This window comes from Choloepus didactylus, assembly GCF_015220235.1.
Source record: "Choloepus didactylus isolate mChoDid1 chromosome 11 unlocalized genomic scaffold, mChoDid1.pri SUPER_11_unloc4, whole genome shotgun sequence".
Taxonomy (NCBI): Eukaryota; Metazoa; Chordata; class Mammalia; order Pilosa; family Megalonychidae; genus Choloepus; species Choloepus didactylus.
Genome location: NW_023637581.1, coordinates 2,216,661 through 2,237,395, shown reverse-complemented (window position 1 = coordinate 2,237,395; position 20,735 = coordinate 2,216,661).

Here is a 20,735-nt window from a genome sequence, read left to right as displayed (position 1 = left end):
ACTTATAATGAGAGGGAAAAAAAAGGGAAAAAAGCAAGAAGTCCCATTTCAGAGCCAGTCCCCAGCCCTCCAGTTCACCAGGCAAGAACTGCAGTTGGTACCTGGTACTGTGTGTGCCCCTTTTTGGGACACAGCCCTTTTCCAGTATTCTGAGCTCAGCAGATTCCAAAAGCCTATGTTTTTATTTGTATATGTATTTTTTTTCCATCAGCCCTGCCTCCTCTCTGCCAGGATAAATCTCTGGGTTCCTTTCCTGCATGCTCTGTGTTTATCTGCGCTCATAGCTTGTATTCAGTAGTCCACAATTGTTAATTAAAACCATGATGGGAGCTTGGTTGAGCTATATTCTCTTTCTCCCAGCAGGGACTGCTACTTTCTCCCACAGTGAAGTTTTGCAACTCAGCCTGCTTTGTCAGTGGGGGAGGGGTGCCAGCTTCACACTTTGGGGAGATTTACTTACTGTTCTAAGCTGCAGTCTCAGCCATTCCACCAATTCCTGACTGGTGTATGATGTCCAATCACAGAATTCCCCCCACCAATTGTTCCAGACTATTTTCTAGTTTTTCTTGGCTATTTACTAGTTGTTCTAGGGGACTAACTAAATTCCAGCCTCTCTGTGCTACCATCTTCCCCCATGTCCTCTCATCAGGTTTTAAAATAATTTTACCTAGAACCTTTAAGTCAATTTTTCATTCATTGTTGCCATAGATAAGTATGAATCCATTCTTCTTCTCATATTTTTGTAGTTGATATGTTTTAGTGTTATCTGTCAAAAAATTAAGGATGTTTCTTTATCCTTGGGACTTTCAGTTTTGATGAAACATGCCTTAGAGGTGGGTCCTTTGTGTTCATTCTGCAAAGCAATTTGATAGGACATTTCATCTCTAAGCAAAAGCTTTATATATAGCCACTTGCATTTGCTTGGTGAGTAAATCACTGAATAAATGAGGGGATTATGGTTTCATCGCTGAATTTCTAAATATTTTAGAACTGCTTTTTACTCATACACAATCTACACTGGGCTTATCTTCCTAACTAAATCTCTAGAATAATCTTGCAAGACAGTTCACAGTGAATGGACCTCCCCAAATGGTTATTGCTCATGTATTCAAAGAAGTTGTCTTCTCCTGCCACCTCAGTCCCTCAATGGATGCCCAAGGCATGAAGGTGAGATGGTTCTGGGATCTAATCTCATTTGTGGTTCATATGTATCAAGATGGCCAAGACTACATGGAATTGCAAAGGAAGGAATACCATGGAAGGACTGAGTTTCTGAAGGAGCACATTATCCAAGACATTGTTGCCTTGAGGCTCTATGAGATCCATCCATCAGATGAAGGCCAGTATGGCTGTATGTTTCAGACCTTCACATGCTACAATGAGGCACGTTTTCCATTGCAGGTTACAGGTGAGGTTTGCAAGCAGTTATTAAGGATATTGCATTATTCAGTTCCTTATCCTTTGTTTTGTTCATTATTTTTTTTCTTTCCCATTATCTTATTCTTAATTCTAACTTTCATTAATCTTTATGTCCATTTCTACCTTTGCCTATTCAAGTTTCCCCTATTATTTATCATTTTATGACTTTTTCAGTATTACAGTCTCTCCCCCATGAGTTATTCTGTTTCATTTCTAATGCTTAATTGTGTCTAATCCTTTCTTCCTATTCAGCTTATTGATTAAGGAAATATTTAAATAGCCAAGTTAATATAAATAAATAGATTTAGAAAAAATACAGCAGTAAATAAGACAGACATTTTCCAACCATTAAAGAGCACTTGGACAAATGAAATCACATTTGCAAGACAAGAGATTTTTATATTTAAGAAATGGAAAGTATTATACTATGGCTTTAAAAATGTAGTACATGAGTGTCCTTGAAGATGAGGTTGTGGAAGGTATGTTGGAAATTTCAACATGGGCTAAGTATTGTGGCTTTATTTTGGTTACTATTTGCATTTGTAGTCATCACGGTTCTCTAGGGAAATTGAAACAACAGGTGATATATGTAAATTTGAGATATTTATAAGAATTGTCTCATGTGACTATGGGGTGGGCAAGTCCAAATTCTGTAGTGTAGCCACAAGCTGGGAACTCCAATGAAGGTTATCAGTCAATTCCCCAGGAAATGCTGGTCAGCTGAAGTAGAGATGAAAATTCTCTCTTCTGACTGCTGAAGTCATCACTTCTCCTTTTAAAACCTGCAACTGATTAGATGAAACATCTCTCATTGTTGAAGGCAGTCTCCTCAGTTGATTGTAGATGTAATCAGCCATAGATGTAATCAACTTACTGATGATTCAAGTCTATGAAATATTCTCACAGTTACAATCAGGCCAGTTCTTGCTTGACCAAACAACTGGACACCATAACTTGGACAGGTATATGCATGATCTAAACCATTGCAACATGATGTACCCTGGTTCATATTTTTATATTTAACCATCTATGTTTTCATATTTAAAGTAGGTTTCTTATAGATGGCATATAGTTGAGTCCTAAATTTTCATCCAGTTGTCAATCTGGGTCTTGCATTTTTATTCAATCTGTCAATATGTTTTACAACTCATGTGTTTAGAGCACTCACATTTAGAGTGATTATTGATATGGTTGAATTGAATCTACCATTTTGCTAGCTGTTTCATTGTATTCCATTTCTTATTTTTTTTTCTATTTTACTGCCTTCTCTTGTGTTATTTGAGCACTTTTTATTGTTCCATTTTATCTCCTCTATTAACTTATGCCCCTCTTAAAACAATGGCTTTCCCAGTATCTACCACATAGATTTAAAAGGAATCAGAGACTACCTTTAAATAATACCATGCCACTTATATATTATCCATTTTTCTCTTCCATCTTTTTTAGTATTGTTGCTTTATATTTCAATTTTATATATGCTATAAATACACAATGCATTGTCACTAGTTATGCTTTAGAAAATCAGTTACCTTTCAGAAACATTAAAATAAGAACAGGAAATTATTTTATTTTACCTTAATTTATTCCACTTTTAAAGACTGTTATTTATTTATGTAACAAATAAATGAAGCCCTTTTTTATGTTTCTGGCTATATGCCTGAGAAATTATCTTAATATTTCTTGTAAGACTGTTAACAATTAATCCTGCAGTTTTTTCAGTTTGTCTGAGAAAGTATTTATTTATTCTTCATTGCTGAAGAATATTTTCACCTATTATAGAATTCTGGGTCAACATTTTTTTAATCCTTCATAGAGATTACTCCATTGTCATCTTCTTTGTCTGATTTCTTTCAAGAAGTTGCTTTAATTCTTATCTTTCTTCCACTTTACATAATTTGTATGTTTATTTTTTCTTTGACTGTGAGGTTTTTCAGTTGTCTTTGATTATCAGCAGTTTGGATATATTAGTGCTAGGTGTGTTCTCATCTTGCCTTTTGTTTTCTGAGGTTCTTAAATATGTGCCCTGGTATCTATTATTAATTTTACAATATTACTGGCCAATTTTTCTTCAACTATTTCTTTTCTTCATTCTCCCTCTTTTGTCCTTCTAGTATTCAAATTATGCCTACATTAAACTGTTTGAAATTGTTTCAAAGCTTATGGAAACTACGTTTTTGGTCCTGCAGTCTCCGTTCTCTGATGGGCTCAAGGAAAGTCACTAATTTGCCATTTCCTAGTTTTTTTTTTACTCCTTTTATGGATGAGAATAATACTATATACACCTCTCTATATCTTGCAGCCGAAAAAGAAATTTAGCCAGATTATGTAGAATTTGAATTTATGCTAGGAAAGTTTTATTGTATCAAAAAGGTGACATTTTTAGAGAAAAATGGATCTTAGAGAACTGTGACTGTAAGAATGCAAATCAAAATATAGCAGTAAGACAATAAAATTGCTAAATGAGTGAGATATTTAGAAGCTAAGTCAAAAGGATTTCTTCAATGACAGAATTTGGAGAATCTATGCAGCTTTATAAATAATGTTTCATTCACTCAGATAGAAAATATGATTGATCAGAAATAATGTTTGGAAATCAAGTGTGAAGACCAGGTTAGAAATGTAGATGTGTGAATGTTGTTTTGACAAAATCAGTGAAAGGAGAAAGGCTCAGCAGCTGGGTAAATAGCAAGTCTTAGTTTGCAGGTATCGGAGACAGGCTTGAGAATCCTGAAAGCACTTCCTCCAGGAGCTGACCAGGCCCTCCAGTTCCCCTGGAAAGACAAAGACTATCAGCAACAGAAGCTCTGGGCATTGGGCACATCTGACAGAGAGGTATTTTATGTCAAGGATGAGTTCAGAGTAGAAATACTCAAAGGGGCATCTCTGAATAAATCAGCTCATCCCCAAAAGCTGGTATTTGACAAAACAATATCAATAGCCAAGTAAAATTCTCCTTTTAACAAATCCTACATAGTTTCATTCATAGAAGTATCCTACTCAGGATGACTACTCTTATCACTATATTTCTCAGTCAATGGGGGAGATATTTATTTTTCCCTAGCTTTCTCAACTATTACTATTGCCATAATATTTTTGTAAGTCTTCTTTGCAAATTAACTGACTTATTCAGCAGTTATTTATGGGATGAGTATTATGTGCCAGCTTTTGTTCTATGTGTCTGGAATACTGGAGCACACAAGACAGATAAAGCCCCTTCTCCCTGGAAGCACAGATTCCAGTGCAGGAGAGGAGACTGACAATTAACTGAATAAACATTGTGTAATACATGTGGGATTAAAATAAAAGCTCTTTAAAATGAACATAAAAACTGGGATTGAGGATGGCAGTAAATTTCAATTTTAAAAAGTGATAAAAGATGCCCAGTTGTAAAAAGTTGTTTTTGAGCAGAGATCTCAATGAAGAAGGCACAGAATGAGCCATGGAAATCATAAAAAATGCCAATGTTTCTGTCTTGAATATTCAGTCAGGCACAAATAAACTTTATCAGCAGTTTTCCTTGAACTTACTACATAAATTAACATGCCGAAGATGGTTGAACCAGTTTCCCTGCTTACTTCCTTCATGGGAATCGCACAACTTGAAATATCAGTGAAACTTTATTATTTACATGTCTATTTATTGTGTTTTACTTACCTCATGGACACTATAATGAAGTTTAGTTCCAATTCAGATTCTATTATTATACTGAAAGTTGCTTAATGTACACAAACCCTGTCCCTTTAAATTATAAGTATGAAAATATTTCTATATTATTATAATAATTTGATTTGTAGTCCTTTATAAAACTTGGTAAATAAAATGTATTTAAGAAATTGTATTGCAGAAATGATTGCAGCCCTTACAATTGATGATTTGCTATAATATTCTTCCTCTATTTAATTGTCAATTTCCCAGGCATAGGCTCAACCCCTCATATTCATCTTGAAGGGAGCAAGTCCCATGGAATCTGGCTGCTCTGCACATTCTCAGGGTGGTATCCAGACCCAGTGTTGGGTGGACAGACTCCAGGGGTCAGGATCTACTGCCCCTCTCTGTGACAGAGCATCGGATGGGCAATGGTCTGTTCCATGTGGAGACACCAGTCATCCTGCTGACCCAATCTCAGGGCAACATGTCCTGCTTCATTCACAACACTCTTCTTGACCTCAGGAAAGAAGCAAGGATCTCTGTGGCAGGTGAGACCCCATCCAGCCCATCTCATCAATGTGCATTAGATTCAATCCCACAGACTGGAGGAAAAATGAAGGGCTACTTTGTCTATTTCCTTTGCTACCCACATATTGAGGTCCAATAATCATGATTCTTCCTATTGATTTCCCAAGGCCTTCCTTGGGAAGCTTGCATGAGCTTCTTTTAGTTCCCTAGTAATGCAAATAAAGGAGGTTCTGATTTCACCCCATGGTCAACCCTTCAGCCAGGGTGAAGTCTTGAGGAGAAATTATCTAGTTTAAGTAATGAAAGATACCTGGAAGGAAATTTTGTTCCTACACAATTATTAGAAAGAATTTTGTGACACAGCCTGTGCTGGGTCTCCAGGAATGATTCCAGACATATTGACATGCCTTGCCAGTGGAGTTACCATCTATAAGGACACACACACTATGGTGCACTAAAAACTGAACATTGGCACAACTGTAAAAGTTCTGCCTTCCCAGAAAGCTGGGTGCAGACACATGGAGCTGTGGTCCTGGCACCACTGCAGCTGCTGTCACAGCAGGATTCTCCCCATAGCCCATAGGCTGGGGGTGGACACCAGAGTGATCCTGCAGAGAAGTCCCACCTTTCTCTAGTGCAATATAGCCAGAAGAGCAGGACACAGGCTTTTGTCCCATATTTCCCTTCCAGATCTTATGAAAATGCATCTCCTCAGCAGAACCTAATTTCATGAGACCCTTTGCTGCAAGGAGCATTGTCCACTCCCCTAACTAGGATAAGGTTGGAATGGATCGAAGTCCTTCCATTTAGCACAGTCCACAGGGGCTAGTACAGACCACAATATCTGATTGCCTATTTTTTGTTGATTTCTTTCCTGGTCACCAGGGTATTTTCTCTGAATTCTTCCTTAGATACCTCCTTGAATTTTCTTGGCTAATACAAGATCTGCCCTTTGAGCATTACTAAATTGGCTACTAACTTCCACATGTATTTATGAGAGTTATGTTTTGTTAGATGAGTTATATCTCAGAGTCCCCATCTGGGAGATGTGGGTTTTTGCTGTAGTTGCTGTTCCAGCCACCATCCTCCTCCTCATCTGCACTGTCTTCTTCATCTGTAGACAGCAAAGAATGAGTCGGAGTTTGGACAGTGTGAGTTATAAAGGGATTGGGAACACATGGCTGGAGACTTGTGGTTGTGTCTAAGTGGGTTGTATGCAAATGGGTTTCTCAGCCTCAACACTTGGGTAGGACAATGCTTGGTTGTGGGGACTGTCATGTGCACTGGAGGATGTTTAACAGCATCTCTGGCTTCTACCCACTAAATGACAATGGTGTTCCCTAGATAAACAGAGAAATATAACAGAGAACAGACAGGAAAAATACAAAATAAGCTAGATGGAAGAGGAGAAAATTAAAGGGAGGGAGGGTGGGGACTGTGTGTCAATTGCCTCAGAATAGGTGGCAGCTCCTGAGTTTTCATGACACCCTGGAAGTTTCATCTGATGTCAGAAACAAAGTCAGAACACCAGCTGTGGATGGGTGTGGCTCCTTTTCTCAGGCATGTGAGGGTGTGTGTGTGTGTGCATGTGGGTAAATTATTATTCCTATGCCCCTATGAATTTTTCTGGAACAGAAAACAGCACAGAAGCAAATGCAAAATCCACCAGATGCTCAAATTATTCTGCAATATATTAACCACATTGGAACTGATTCACAATGTTAAAACAAGAATTTTAGCAGAACTAACTGCATTTAGATTTTAATTCCACAAATGGGGAGAAACAGAATGACTTCCAAACCTCAGTGGTGCCTTCAGTATCATCTACTGAAATACCTAGATCTTGCTGACAGCAGTCTGCAAAATGTTATGTGCTTAATACAAAGAGATGGGAGAGTCTATCACTGGTCAAAAACTAATGTTATGATCCCCTGAATTATCTTGAATCAAAGTCATCTGAAAGGTTTTAAACTATTATATTCTAAAATTCATAACTTGAAACTGACCCTTGGTCTTTACTTGCCCAAATTAATTTACATGTAAAAACCCCTGAAAACTTTATCTAAGGATTCCTAAATAAGAAATTGTCTCTGTTTTGTGTTACAGGCAAACATCATGAAGATCTTGGTAAGTAATGTTTCTCTGTGACCATAGGCTATCAATGTATTTCAGAGCAAACTCTTACTCTATTCATTGTTTCAGAAAGGAGAAAACTCCTGAGGAAGAGGGTAAGTGATGAAAATTGCTGCACAAGCTCTTCCCCTTGTAGTAGCCTCTGAACCCCTCATTTATGACCTTTTAATCCATTGCTAAATTTTAGTTTAGAAATTATAACATTTTTTCTCTTTTTTTCAGGCTTGGATATTGCTCGCAGCTTTGCAGGTAACTAGAAGCAGGAGTATCTGGGTATTAATTCTTAGTTTCAGCCAGCACACTGGGTCACCAGGGCAGATAAACTGTAATTTGTGCACTTGCACACACACACACACACACACACACACACACACATTCAGCCCTTTTCTTCTCCAAACCTTCCATTTCCTCATGCTCACTGTAATGTGTAGTTTAAAACTAAAAATCTCATCTAATTTATTTATATCATTAAATTTACATAACATCTTACAAAGTCCTTTTACCTATTTTTTCAAATGGTTTTAAACAGTCTCCATAAGTAGCTAGGGTGTGTATTATACTATCAAGGCCAGGGATTTCTGCATCTCAGGATAGGATACATTTTGTTTGTTGGCAAAGAGATTGTAAGAGTCAAGTTTGAAACAAGGCTCAGCCCAAGGCCAGATTCAGGTAATAGCTCAAAGAAGAATCTCTGTGTACAAGGATTCAGTTAGGTTAAAAATGGAACGCTTGTGTATGGTTGAGGGCAACTGACTACATATGGAGGGGACAGATCTGAGTTCCAAGCTGGAGTCAAGTGGAAAGTAAAGGACAAAAGAGAAAAGACCCATGTTTGTGATAGGTCTGGATGAATTTGTCTTGTGGGGCTTCCTCAGTCATAACCTATGGTGTCATCAAGTAGGTCCATGAAATTGTCCCTTTCTGTTATCAAATGAAAAACTGTGGTTGTGAATGATATTGGAGAAACTTGTGTCATATAGATGATAGATTTCAGGCAAGGTTGATCCCTTGACTCATGATTTCTGCTTCTATTCTCATGCCCTATTCACCATGTCAAAATTCCATACCACCAAGGGTTCAGAGGAGATGGATGTGAACAAAACTCCTGATAAGGCTGTGTTCTTCATTTTCTAACTGAGTGACACTTCATACATCACACTTGGTGCTGCTCTGTGAAACTCTGGTTTGGGGCAGAGTACAATACAATAGCCAAAAGTGGTGCCATCAAATATGGTTTACAGAACCAGAAATGCATGTGTCTGGGCATGCGTGTGGGGCATAGTTGATGGGGCATGGGGAAAAGGCTGGCTGATGCACTTTAGGATCAAGGATTGTGACACAATGACACTAATTGTCCATGGGCCACAGTAAGGGGACCCTCAAGTAAATGTGTCAAATCAAAGGCCATTTTCTCCATTGGGAAGAACTTACACTTCTAATAAATTGTCAAAATCAAGAATCTGCTTAATAGTAGGAGTGATAACATAATTTGTGTTCCATTATACTTCTATACTTCTTCATTAATGTTACAATAAATTATCTTTATCTGGCAGGAAGCAAAGCCATACAATATATACCATTTTATCAAGAAACTGAAGACCAGAAATCCTAGAAGATTCCCCCCAGGTCATACAACTAATTGGTATAATATTACCCTCACATAATTTAAACAACACCAGAAGCACATTTTCCAGTTGAAAAAAAAATTCAGTCTATACATCACACTTTGCACTGGGTTTTAAGAAAGTCCCCATGAACAACTGAAATGCAGTGACTTAAAAGGCACAGAATTCTGTATTTAGAGTGCTAGCATAATTTCAGTTATTCTTACATCATGGTAACACTAGTGGATGTATCTTATTTGTGTTTACACTAATGCAATTAAAATTTAGTTCTAGCTATCACCATAAGAAACTGTCACATAAGAGAATTAGTTTATCCATGTAGACTTTTTTTTTTAACAGAAACACATTTGATAAGGTGACTATCTGGATTATTATTTTACCCCCTCTCCTCTTTATATGAATCTGTATAAATTGTTCTTTATATGGAACTAATTCTTTGAATAGTAATTCAAGTAATCTGGTAGAATTTCTTGAAACAATTTAAGGTGGAATTTAAATTTATCATAGTGTTCACATTCAAAGTGAAATATATAAGTGTTTGTTTTTTTTCATACTTCCAATCTAAGAGACCTGGACATTTGCCCAAATATTGATACATGTTAGAAATTTTACTTGGGCAAACCTTTCTAAACATTTTTCTCAACAGCAAGTTAGGGAAATTCTCAACCTTATTATTTTGTACTGAAAATTAAATACATATAAATGTGCTTTGAATAGCCCTAAGTGCATAGTATGTGCTGAAATAATATTAGCCATTTTCTCAAATTCCTTAAATTGGAAAAATCTGGATTCTTCTCTTTTTTTTTTTTTCCTTTCTGGAAAAACCCTCAGTATCAAGCTATTGACAGTTGGGTTCAAGAGTGGAGGAAGCATGAAAAGATAGGCCTGAGGGAACAGAACAGCTTCTCTTTGAGGAAAATTGAGGGAGAGCACAGACAGATGCTATATTGTGCCAGTTGTTATTGATTATGCTCCAATAGATTGTGTTAAATATTGTTGATTATTCCCAAATACTGACAAGAGCTTCTTCCACAGAGGATATTACACTGGATCTAGACACTGCTCACCCATATCTCCAAATTGATGAAGACAAGAAAAGCGTGAAAGGTGCTGATATCTTTCAGGATCTGCCCAACTGTAGTAAGTGGATTGACAACCTGGTCTGTGTCTTGGGTCAGCAGATTTTTTTCAAAGGTAGACACTACTGGGAGGTGAGTGTGAAAGGGAAGATAAAATGGACTTTGGGTGTTTGTAATGATTCAGTCTGCAGACGGGGTGAGCTCCAAATCTCCCCAGAGTTTGGGTTTTGGACTCTGCTTGAATCGCAATAATGACTACCAATCCCTTGGGAATCCTCGGGTAACACTCTACTTTGAAGAATTTCCTGAGATTATTGGGATCTTCCTGGACCATGAGGCTGGGTGGGTCTCCTTTTATAATGTCTCCAACCTGTCCCACATCTACACCTACAGAAAGCGCTTCAGAGGGGCCCTGAGACTGTTCTTCTACCCTGGACCCCCCCTGGGGGACAAAACAGACAACCTCTGACCATCCTGCCGTTAAGTCAGACAGAGCAAAACACAGGCAGAAGGGTCTCCGTGTGATTAGGAAACTCCCGATTTTGGATCTGCTGACATTTTGGATTCATGTATAATGAACTGAACATGTTTATATTAGTCTGTTTAGAATTCTGTACTTGTTCCCTCAAATAAATTTAAAACATCATTTTGAAGCCAGAAATTACACCTTTATAACTTTTAAGTTCCCAATATGTACATTTGTTAATAGATAACACACAAGTATTTATTTTAAATATATGCTATAGATGTTTGTTGATGACAATTCAAGGGCACAGAAACTAAATGCAATATCCAAAATGCACAAGAGGAAGTATCCACTTGTGCAAGAGGTGAAATAATGTTGACTCTAGATTTATTAGCATTAGATATGATGTCCTCCCTTCATGTGTTGAAATGGAAGAGGTGAAGGGCATCTCCAATCCTCAGAACGCTGGCTGGGGCCCACAGCCTGTGGCTTTTCCCTCAAACCAGAGGAACATGTATGTTCTAAACAGAGGGCCCTCAAATCTATCCTATTCTCACCAAAGAATATCCCCCAGTTAATATCCCTCCTGTCCACACATTTCTCCTCACTGCTCTATTGAAGTACAAGTTATCATAATCTCCACTTTCATATAGCAGCATCATTTGCTTATCCCCTAAACAAATATTTATGTGTATCTATGTGCTCTTAATGTGCTTATAACTGAGTTTATACTGATAATCAATACACATGAACCATGCCCTCATGGATCATAGGTCTATTAGGGAAGACAAACAATAAACCAATGAAAAATTGCACATTAAGGAATCCCAAACTTTGAAATGATATGCAGGAATGGTCAGGTTATCTGGATATAGAACCATGGTGGATGGGTTTATTTATATCCAGCATCAGGCAATCCTTCACTGAGATAGACACATGTAAAAGGTGGAAATTTTACTGCATCAGTATCTTGGAGCATTCAATTCAGGACAATGTGCAAAGTGTGGAAATAGCAGAACCACCTGTGGATGTGAAAGAAGACCTGTGGGGTTCAGATGAAGTGTGGGGCAGAGTGGTTTGAGGTGAGTTGGTAGAAGGAATTAGCTGAGGCAATATGGCCAACTGAGCTAAATTAGGCTCTCTTTGTGCTACAAACACATAAAGATTTTGGATAATTCAATAAAATACTTAGGATATAGCTATAGATATGTTGATATAAAATCTCTGAGCTGCAAAGATTATTGATGTCCTATTCCAAAATCAATAGCAAGCCCACAATACAGGTTATTTTAAAGGAGGTGGTACATGTATGGATTTGTAAATATTAACCATTCATTAGCAGGGGATATTTAAGAAGTCAGGATATGGAGAAAAAGGAGGTTTTATAAAAACATGTAGATATATTTTGAGACAGCCTCTCAGCAGAAGAGGAGGTAGTGTGATTGCCTGCCCATTACACCAAATACATGAAACAAAGACCCCCAGAAGATACTGATGTATGTCTGAATAAATACAAAGAATACAAGGTGACTAATGTTTTGCCTCTGCCTGGGAAAGCAACAGGGTGAGGAAAGATAGAGAGATGCTTTTTGACTGTATTTCAACAAAAAATTTAAAAAGGGAAAAAAGCAAAAAAATTTCAATGTCTCCAATAAACTCTCAATGGCTTGGGAAAATTTAGTTGTATTTAAATACATAAGGCAAATGCAAACATTTAGCTCCTAAATCTATTATTGTGACTATTTTGTGAATCTGGACTAACATAAAAATAAAAGCTTGCCAAGAAAAAAGCATAGGGAACATAAGCAGATGTCCTCGGTCATGTGACCTCTGCTGCCATCCGATGATGTTAATGGACAATTTGGCCTCATTGCTAGAATAAACCAGTATTGCTCAGAACAATGCAAACTACTCTGTTTTCTCATTCACAGAAATTAGGCACACATTAACACAAATCACAGAGCAAAAGATACAGCCTGATATTCCTTATTAAATATTTCTTATTGCTGTTTAAACTACACGAGTTTGATTCTCAGAGACCAATTATAGCCATTTCTTATCCCACATTCATTCTTCCCTTCTTCCTTCCTAAAATAATTCCAGATTGGTCAGGATTTCACTCCTCCTTCTGCTTTAGAGGAAAATGACTGAAACTCCAATCCCAAGGTCTCAACAAACTTACCTTTGGGAATCCAATTCCTCAATGACAAAGATTGGCTTTCGAATGGACAAATGAGCAAGTTGAAAGGAGTGTGAACCAGGATGTGTTTCTGGAGGTCTTGTGGTAGAAAGTAAAATTCACACACATGTACACACACAAATGTCTGTGAATGGTGAGTGTGTATATCTGTGTGAGTGTGCATGAGATGAGCCCAGCAGTGCTTCCTTCATTTCTTCAATAAGTATTTGTTCATTGTCTTATGAATGCCATTCACTATTCTGGGTCTATGAGTACACAAGTGAAAAATAATACCTGTATTCTTACAGTCTACAGTTGCTTTGGGAGGAAACTGTTAACTAATAGATGATATTAGTGGAGAAAAATACATCAGTTAAAAAAACAGAAACTTATAAAGTTATTTTCCTTGACTCTATCCAGGAAGCCCACGTGATGAGGAAACACTATGTAGCATCTTGCAGGACATTAACCGGTGATCCTGATGGCCCCCAGGGGAAGTTCAGAGGAGGACACGGGTGCAGAGTCCCCAGAGGACGGTTCAAGGGTCCAGCGTGGTTGGAGACAAATGAGTGAGGAGAGACGAGCAGGAGCTGAGGTCAAAAAAGTCCTTTGGGTCTTTAGTGTTATGCTGAATAACGTGGGAAAACATTGGGTAGTGTGAGCAGCAAAGTGACATGGGTCTGACCAATGTTTTAAAAAAACATGATCCACCTGTAGGGTGGATAAAAGTTTGCTTGGGCTGTGGACAAGGATGGGAGCCAGGGCTCCTTTGGAAAGCCATCTTCTCATGAGCCTCAGAACAGATTGGCACAAGCAAGAAGGCAGAGCTGAGAGACCCACGGGGAAATTGTGTCATACTGGACGGAATGCACCCGAATCCTGTCTACCGTGGGAATTCTGTTTTCATGACTCAGTAAATGTCCTGTAACTAAGATAACTTTAGTTGCCTTTCTGTTGCTTCAGGTTCAAGGATCCTGTTACAGTGACATAGAGACCTCACTAAATTCCAAACATGTGAATTGCCTAATTTATATATCATGATCACATTGTAACAAAAGTTGAAACTAAAAAAATAATGAAGCCATGGTAAAACTAACTTTGGAAATGGAAACAAACTTGGATATAATAGGAATTATACTGTGTAGAACTAATAACCTGTGTGAGTCTACATACATAAAAATTTTGCCTTTATTAATGCACAAGAAGGAATGAAAATAAATGGTGAAGAATGTGATTCAAGTTTTTAGAAAGGATACTATTTAACTGTATGGAACAAAGAATTTTTCCTTAAGAAAAAAATGTGGAAAGTGAACAAACTTTCAGCAAGTCAAATTAAAAAGAGGAAAACTGTGTAAATATATACAATATAGGGAAGAATAAAAGAAATGCAATGACTTATGTACATTAATTTACCTCTGTCAAAATATATTCTGCATAACTAATGGCCATAATTCTAATAATGTGTAAGTTAAATTATATTCTCAGAAAATATGTTTATGATATTTACCAGTTAAAGATAGAATATTAGGAACAGAGGAAAATCTGGAAGAATTCAAGAAAAGGGAATTATAAAACAGTTTTTAAAATGGATGCAATCTAAAAAAGTTTTATGAAGAAGTACTATTGAATTTTCAAAATAATTATTTCTTCCTTTAAACACTAACCAAAGATGCATAAAATTAGAGTGCTTACCAGAGAATTAAATTATGTATAAGAGATTAGTGAGAGAAATAAATCAGAAATTGAAAACATAGAAAAGTATACCAAGTTCCTACATAGGAAGATATAGATCTTACATTTGAATTAATCCAAAGTTAATTCATAAAATCAACAAAGTTCTAAACAAAATCACAAATCATTTTGGAAACTGGAAAAACCTAAAAGTTCATTTATAAGTAAAGATAAATGAAATTGAAAAATTATAAATGTAATGTGTGCAAAAGTGACCACAGTTACATATTAATATGCATTACAAATCTGCAGTAATCAAAATAGCATGGCAAAGTGGAGAGATACATTGACAAATATAGGAGATATCCCATAGACCAAGAGAATTGTTGGGTGTATTTTAATATTTTTAATAATTTGTTGCAAATGACATTTTAGTCCAGAGCTGTATAATATATTATCTCATAAGTGGTTTTCAAAAAATTGACCAATACTTTATGGATATAAATTATCGGATTCCTATCACATAACATGCAACAACATTTATTCCATTTAAAATGTAAAATAAAGAATGATGTTAAAGTATTAATATGCAATATTCAGAAGGATGAATAGTTTCTTATTATACAGACAAAATCATAATCCATGAAGGCAAGGATTGTACATTTAACCAAATATATGGTAAATGACTGCAGAAGATAAATATATAATCAACCAATTGAATGGAAAAATAATTTATCAGAATGAAAAAAATCACTATAATTAATATATTAAAATATCTTATCAATAATTAGCAAAAGAACATTGCAAAAGAAAATATAAAAATACCAATTTCTGAGAACAATCATAAAATCCTCCCACAAATAGGTAACAAAAATTTTATTATGTTGGATAATCAGCGATCCCCTGCCAAACACATTTTTTAAGTGACTGTGGAAGGATTTTAGGAATATTTTTCAATCTCTGTAACAGTTAATTACAGATCAAATTGATAATATATTTGACTAACTACAATTCTTTATAGAATTAAAATTGCTCTTTTGATCCCTCTGATAGATAATTACAAATGTGGGCAATTATGCCTCTACAAGAATGTTGCAGCATACTTTAAATAGTTAATTTATAAAATTAGTATGTGAACATGATTAAAAGTTAATTAATACTAATGGAATAATGGAATTATATTAAATGTCCTGAACAGGGAAATCTATACCTACAAACCAGAGATTAGTGTTTGCCTGGGGCTGGGAATGGAATGAGGGTTACTCGTAAACAGATATGAGAGGGATCTTATTCAATGAGAGAAACTTTCTAGAAATGTATTGTGCTGGTGGTTCCACATCTCAGTATATTTACCAAAAATAATTTTAGTATTCCCTTAAAATGGTGATTTTTGTTGTGTTAATTATACCTTGATACATTTGCTAAAAATTAACCTAATACAATAAAGGCTAATGAGGTCTATGAAGAAAAGTAGCAGTGCCTTCCATCCCTAATGACACTTCAGTGATCACCCTCCACACTGAGCTATTGCCACTAAATGTTTTCTCCCCATTTCTCAGAATGTTTAATACTGCCATTTTTCCTTTATCATTTTACATGTAATCTACTAATTTAATATAATCATAGATTTTGATTAGCTTTTTTAATTCTCTCCTCTCTTTTGCAAATATCTTTATATCTTTTTAGTATTAGTTATACTGTTAAAATTTTCAGATTATTTTGATTATTTAAGTATTTTCTACTGCAGAAACAAATAGTTGGAATTTATTTTCTTTGTTCCTTTTTTTTTTTAAATTTTTCTAGTGTTTTTGGTGTCTTCTTTTTTTCTGCCATCATTTATTTTCATCAAAGCCATATTCATTTAAGCTCTCATACATATGATGTACTCTGTAAATGCTTTTTTTCTCCAAAGACATTTCCAATTCTCATGTTCCAAGCACAGCTGGTGGCACTCAAAGCACACTTTAGAGACTATGATATTGAAACATCCTGTATAGTTCTATAGATCTAAATCTACTGCTTCTGAATCTCTTCCTTTTCCTCATTATTGGTTTTCTTTCATTTTGCTAGACCACAATTCCAATGAACAGTTAGGCAGAAAGAAACCATGTAAGTCATAGCATGGCTTAAATATGTTGTGCTACGTTTGTCTTTCAATAATAGTATGGCTGGGTGTAGGTTTCTATGTTTAAATACATTTCTTTGTCAGAATTTTAATGCTACTATGCCACTTTACTTTAACATGCAGTGTTGGCAAAATGTTGCTAGCCATTTAAGTAATTTTATTCAGTCCAGAAATATTTAAGAGGATCTCATTATTTTAGGCTTTCAAAACTTCAGTGATGTACCCAAGTATGTTTATTTTTCTCATTCATTCTGCTCCACAATTAATTGGTTCATATGACATAGAGGTTAGATCTTTGATTTGGTAATTCTCCAGCATTATATTTGAAAAAAAAAAAAAACTTGTTTTTTCTTTGTTATTCTTTCTGAAATGCCCTATTTTTCCATATTGCCTCCCTCTTGGATTGGTTTTTCCATGATGTCTGCCTTTTCCTTCAAACTGCCTGTATTTATGTTTGCTGTTGGACTTAGTCTTCTCTGCAAGATTTTTTTGATGTCAACTTTCAAATGTTTCTATTTAATATTTTTAAAATCTTAATTTCCTTTTGAGAAACTATTGTTGCCTATCTCATTTTGATTGTTTCTGATCAACTTAATATTTTTATATCTCTGATAATATTAAATGGGGATTATTTTATATCCAAATATTTTTGATTTGCTGAATGTGTTTTCTCCCCATGATGTTTTTCTGTTTGATCATCTGAGTCTATTTCATGTTACACAGTATGTCAATGTCTGGTGGTCCTTGCTGTCTCTTCACGGTTAAGAACAAGGATATGGAAAGTGCCCTGGAGTTCAGGGGATGTGGACATGTGACTAGTGTGATTCACTCAGAGTCCTTACGCATAGCAGCAGCCATTAGGCTGTGGATCCTAAAGGTCGGAGTGCAGAGGTCATCTTCTCTGGGCATATGCATTTATTTTTAGCAAGCTGCTCCCTGAATCTTCACAGACAGAGACAAAGTCCTGACTCAAGGAATTCTGTGTTCCATGGAGAGGGATGTGATAAGGAAGACTTTAGCTTCCTCCAGGGATATCAATAATCCATCAGTTTTCAGCCCACTGCAGTCCTGCCTTACATCAGAGAAAATGTTTTGGACTCCTGAATTTTGGGGAACTGTACAGAAAATTGTCCCTTCCCTCAAAGGTTGACTTCTCCACAAAATTTGGGATTGTTTGACATACCAAGACCTGATTTGTCAGTGGCCACTTCTCAATCTCGTTCTTCCATCAGCTGATGGGTCTCTTTCTATACTCTCGGTCATTGTGTATTAGTCAAGAGCTTTATGACATTGCTATTACTTTAATCACTGGGGAGAGAGGTGTATGAATGCAGGTAGTTCATCAACCATTTTGAATCTATTTTTCATTTGTTAAGAACAAATTTTAGAAAACTACTAATAGCAAATTTTAGTGGATTTTAATGGAATCCATGCAATAGTAAATATGATATTGTGAATAAATATTGGTTATTAAGGAAAATACTCATATATATTGATAAATGAAAAAGTAGATTATAAAAATTATGTTCCTATGGGAATTTTTGTCTCTTTTCTCCTGCCAACCTTCACTCTGTATGCATTCATTTATTATGTGCACACACACACTCAAACATAAATATATAGATAAACATGTGCAGATTTAGATTTATGGTTATACTTATGAACAAAAACATAGAATTAATTAGACATATGTATGCCAAAATTTAAAAGTGATAATTCTAAGTGGGTTGTAGAGAACTGAATTATGGTTATGTGTCCTAAATATATATCTATCCAATTGGTTTGTAAACTAGATAAACTTAAAATGTCATGGACATAACTGAATTTCAAAATAGAGAGGAAATCCTTGAGACTTAGTGCCGTGACTACGCCATTTGTTAGCTAAGTGTTCTTGTGACTCAGACATTTGCTGGTTATTGAAAACAACAGTATCCTGTATCTATCATTTTACTCCCCACTTTTGGAGCCAATGATTTGCAGGGTTTTAGATAAAAGTTTAACTAAGTATTCTATTATTTTATCAAACCTATGTGTGAAAAACTGGGGTAAAATGTCCTGCCACAATTCTAAAGTCTTCTGACTGCAATTTGAGAACAGACACCCATCCTCAGTGTGTTCCTCAGAGCCCCCAGCACTTCTTTATTCTGCAGGCTGTAAATAATAGGGTTCAACATGGGGGTGAGGGTGTTGTAGAAAAGGGAGACAGCCTGGCTTTGCTGTGCTGAATACCGGGTTGGAGGTATCATAACCAGAAAGACACCTGAACCCAAATAGAAGCTCACCACTGTGAGGTGGGAGGGGCAGGTGGCGCGGGCTTTGCTCCACCCCTCCGGGGATCTCATACGAAAGACTCTTAAGAAAATGATGCCATAGGAGGTGAAAATGAGTCCAAAGGGGATGAGGAGGAACACAATTCCCGCGACAAACAAAATCATTTCATATGTAGAGGTATCCTTACAGGAGAGCTTCAGGATAGCTGAGACTTCACAGAAAAAGTGCTGAATTTCCTTAGAGTCACAGAGTGGAAAGTGTGTGATATAGACAGTAGGGAACAAGGAATTTAGGATCCCCACCACCCAGGAGAGAGTAGTCATCTGTAGACAGACTCTGGGATTCATGATGACCGGGTACCTCAATGGGTTGCAGATGGCGATATAGCGATCGTAGGACATCAGGGTCAAGAGGAGACATTCAGAACCTGTCATGGCTGAATACAGCAGCATCTGTATCCACAGCCAATCTGTGAGATGGTTCTCCTCTGCACCCAGAAGTCAGCGACCATCTTGTTGATGGTGGTGGAGATGAGAATTAAGTCCATAGCAGAAAGATAACTGAGGAGCAAGTACATGGGAGTGTGGAGTAGGGAATCCAGACAAATTAGGAGGATCAGGATGGAGTTTCCAGTGACAGTGATGATATAACTCAGGAAAATGATGTAGGTAAGGAAGCTGACATATCTGAAATTGGGAAACAGTCCAAGGAAAATGAAATCTGTGTCTGCTGTTTCATTTCCTCTGCCCATTATGTTGTTAGTGCTGAGATAGTCTGGGGAAACCAAATAGAGTGTGAGTGATGGACATTTCTTAGTGGATATTCTCCCTAGATCAGTTTATCAAACCTACTGCATGACTGTGTCAAGCCTGGGTATTAAAAATTACCTTAGATCTTTCATTACAAAGATTAAGGACTTGAATCAGATTAGACCAAGTTTCACCAAATCTAGTTCTGTGTTCTTGAGCAAATTATTTAATTTCTTTAATTCTCAGTTACTTTGTCTTTAAAATGATGGTAATAATAAGGTTCACATATTGAGACAGTGCAGTGACTACATCATAGTAAGTCAAAGTAAACATTATATTCTTTCCCCTTCTCCTACAGCTCTTTGCCTATCTCATCATAAATGCAACCTATGGTTCTTCTCTTCCAATTAATTTGGTGGTTTCTCTAAATTTAGGATCAACTTTCTATTCAATTTTGCATTCCCCAAGAATTCATCTGTAATGTTGCCTTACACATCACAGATGCTCAATAAATATTGCTGAAAATAATCATTTCTCAGACATATCACTGCTTAGAGAAATATAATGAATTGTCGTTCTGAGAAAAATTTAAATCACTTTCATTTTTCTATGATATAAAATCATTCATTGGTTAATTATCTAATTGGTTAAACTTAAAATTAAATATTTGTTCTGACCACCTTTGAACAATTTATGCCTTGAAAATCATCATTGCTTATGAACATTTATAACTGACAAAAACTCTAATTGTGACAATTTCCTACATGCAATGATTCTGCTTCTGGGATGAACTAAATCACTGCATTATTTATTTCACTGTTAATTTGAAATGAGACAAATAT